Here is a 3592-nt window from a genome sequence, read left to right as displayed (position 1 = left end):
CTGCAGTGTCCACCTCCCAGGTTCAAGCAATTCTCCTTCCTCAGTTTCCCAAGTAGCTGGGATTACAGGCACCTGACATCACACCAGACTAATTTTTGTATTTTTAGTAGAGACAGGGTTTCACCATGTTGGCCAGGTTGGTCTTGAACTCCTGACCTCAGGTGATCTGTTTGCTGGGACCCAAAGTGCTGGAATTACAGGCGTGAGCCACCCACTGTGCCCGGCCCAAATGTGCTTTCAATTGTGAAAATAACACTGTGGGTTAAGGTTATCATCCCACTTCCCAAATGTGAAAACTGAAGCCCAAGGAATAGCTCATTGATTCGTCAATACCCACTGGGCAGTTGTATGAGCCAATAAGTGTTTTAGAAGCTGGAGAGACAGTGAAGAGGAAGACAAGGGCCATGCCTCTGTGGAGCTCACTTTCTAGTGGGGAGAAAAAAACTAGGCAAGTAAACAAAATCATTTCACCAAGTCATATAAGTACTAGAAAGAAAGTAAAAGACAGTGTGCCAAGGAGGATGAGGCTGTTTAAATTAGGGAAGGCTTCAAGGAAGAGGCATTGGGGCTGGCATCTGAATGAGAAGAAGCTGCCTATGGGACAAGCGTAGAGGCAGAAGGAACAGAACATGCAGAGGTCCTAGGACAAAAACAACCCTGACAAGATTGCAGGGCAGGAACCAAGTGAGCAAGGAGGAGGTCACAGATGGTGAGAGCAGAAAGGCTGTGAGGCTGGGGTTAGGCAGGGCCTTGAAGGCTGGGGGAGTCTCCTTGTGAGACAGAGGGGTGGCGTGATCTAAAGTGTGGTGAAGTCACTTCCTTCAGTCACTCAGCCAGTAAGGGGTGGATGGGGTGAAGCCCATGTCAGAGTGATCCCCTGGGCCCTCCTTCAGGCCACAGTCCCTGCTGCCATCTCTAGAGCAGGTCAGCCAAGGGGCAGCGCAAGTGATGCATCTGCAGGACTCACCTGCTGGGAAATAAATCCATTGGCGCGGGCGGCCGTGTGGGCACTGCAGTGCCTTGTGGGCAGCATCCTAATGCCGGTTGGATGCAGGGGGAGGGAGACAACATAAGGCCACCAGGATTGGGGTGAGGCCAGTAAGGCACCTGCCTCTGGTGCACAATTTAGGGGGATGCTGAAAACTTGATTAAGATAAATAACTTTGTATGCAATATTTAAAAAAAATTAGTGCAAAAAAACCATGATGAATAAAATATCAAAATTTTAAATAAAGACAGGATACAAAAGAGGAGGGATTAGGGTGAGGAAGGTGAAATGAGTTGTACATAAGTAGGTTCTAATCTTGGCCCTAAGACATTTGCTCAACGGCAGGGACACTGCCTGGGCCAAGCCCTGTTCCCACTAGGAGCCAGTATCAGGAGCCAGTCTGCTCACGGAGAACTGAAAATAAGAAACTGTTCCCGGTAGGGGCCCCAGAGAACACTGCCTGCCTTGACTGTAGAGACAGAAGCCCGGAGAAAGGATCACACATCAAGGAGGTGATACTGGGCCTGTACCCTAAGGTGCTGTGTAGGATCAGACCCAGCCCTTGTATGCTTTGGGAGCCTAGTAAGGTGCATTGCCTCTCAAGCCTCGATTTCCCCGTCTTTGAACCCAGAACTAATAAAACTTAGTCACCAGGATGCAGTAGGATACTGGTTAAAGTCCTCTAGTGCCTGGCTACTCAATGTGTGGCCCACAGACCGGCAGCATCAACATCAGCTGGGAGTTTATTAGAAATGCACGATCTCAGCTGCATCTCAGAGGCACTGAATCAGAACCTGCATTTTAACAAGCCCTCCCGGTGATTTACAAACACGTTTAAATCTGAAAGCCTGGTCGATTCTTGGCACATAAAAGATGCTCATTAAATGTTAGTGCTACTCCCCTGACTAGCCAACCCTGTTAGATTCTGACTTCAGACAAGAGGAAAAACCTAAGATGTAAGAAGAGATCCTGAGGTGGACACCTCATGCATTTCAAACCAGCACGTTTTGAAGCCAGGGAGCCAGGCCAAGCTCTTCCTATACTTAACCGTCTAAGCCCTCCATTTTGTTCATATGTAAAATGGGGATAATAATTATAGGTAGCTCCCATGGTTGTTGTAATATTAGGAAAACAGTCAGCACAATGCTTGGCACATAGTAAGTGTTCAGTAAACTCTTGCTGCTGTGGCCGCTGCTGGTGGTGGGCCAATGAATTTCAATAGAGCACAGACCATGTGATGAAATGAAATCAATAACATTCATCTTAATTATTCTTTGCCATTTGTAAAGCACTTCGATTGACACCATTTCAGCCAACTCTAATAACCCTTTTGAGTAAACATGAGATATATCCATTTTTCAGAGAAAAAAAATATCTAGACTCAGGGATGAGATGACTTGTCCACTAGGATTTAAATCCCTGGAGTCTGACACTAAAATCTGTGTCAGCAACAGAGAATCCAAGCAATAAGCATGGAAAATATCAAAAATGGGATGAGACAGCATTAGACTGCAGCGATCCCTTTTTATTTCACAGAAGGGAAAACTGACACCTGTGGAGGGGAAGAAACGTGTCCAAGATCTTTCACACAGAGCATCAGCTCTGGGGTCAGAACCCAGCTCCCAAGGCTTTCCGTGTCCAGACCACCTCCCTCACCTGGTTGGCCAGCCTCCACCTGATGAGCCCGGCAGGCTGCAAGTGGCAAGTCCCCTGGGCGGGTCTAGTGGTCGGGGGCATCCCAGCCCCACCTTTCCTTCCAGCGCAGTCAGAGGAGGAGCTCACGTTGCCAAGGGGAGGGCTGCGAGGTTGCTAGGACACGGTCTGCAAGCAGTCAGGTGGTAGGGGTAGCCTTTGCTGGAACTGGCACTAGGAGCTGCCACAGCGATTTTCTCGTGGCTGGGAGAGGACCTCCAACTCCACAGGGTGGGTCAGCTGACGAGAGGGTTGACTGCCACAGACGCCCATGTCACTACTACACACACACCCAAGCCAGCAGGCTGAGTCCCATTCTCCCTCAGCTCCACACCTCATCAAGCCCTCAGTCCTGCTACCTACTCCTCCTATCTTTTCCACCCCAAGCCACTGCCTTAGCTTGCTTCCTGTCCACAACCTGTTAAGAGCACCCCAGATTCCCCACCTTCATGCTCCCATTCTCATCCTTGAGCCCCTGAGGTGCCCGGACGGATCGAGAGCGCAGAGCTGAGCCCTGCAGTGGCTCCTCATCACCCTCAAGGTGAAGCCTAAGCTCCTCTAAGGCCCCTTCTAAACTGGCTCTGACAACCTGCCAGTCTCTTTTTTGGCCGTGAGGCTCCAGCCAAGCCACCTTCCTCCCAGTTCCCCGAGTAGACCATGCATCCTCCGTGTCTTTGCAGATGCTGTTCCTTCTGCCTGGAAAGCCCTTCCTGCCCCACTGTCCACTGGCCTCTGCAAATCCTTAGCTCCAGACTCTCCTTTTCAGAGAAGCCCTCCCAGCTTCTCTAAAGTGCTGAAGAGAGAGGCACCTCAGAGAAAACTGTGTTAGAGGGGGTGGTACATTGTAGCTTAACTGTCTGCTTTCCTGCTCGTGTCTCCATTCGGCTGTGAACTTTTTTTTGTTTTTTGTTT

The 3592-nt window shown here is 49.6% G+C and overlaps 1 protein-coding gene across 3 annotated transcripts in view; it reads left to right on the top strand.

The window, feature by feature from the left end:
* Positions 1-3592, top strand: part of CPLX2 (complexin 2) — an 86471-nt gene that overhangs the window by 9085 nt on the left and 73794 nt on the right. The window contains exon 2 of one of the 3 annotated variants that reach the window (XM_011990168.1): positions 2525-2702. The exons of the other annotated variants lie outside the window; for them this stretch is intronic. The gene's annotated coding sequence lies outside the window, so the exon portion shown is untranslated. The remainder of the gene's footprint in view (positions 1-2524; positions 2703-3592) is intronic. 3 annotated transcript variants of the gene reach the window in all.

This window comes from Mandrillus leucophaeus, unplaced genomic scaffold, assembly GCF_000951045.1.
Source record: "Mandrillus leucophaeus isolate KB7577 unplaced genomic scaffold, Mleu.le_1.0 Scaffold372, whole genome shotgun sequence".
NCBI classification, from domain to species: domain Eukaryota; kingdom Metazoa; phylum Chordata; class Mammalia; order Primates; family Cercopithecidae; genus Mandrillus; species Mandrillus leucophaeus.
The sequence above is the reverse complement of the archived record's forward strand: the minus strand, read 5'-3'. Positions and strand labels throughout refer to the sequence as shown.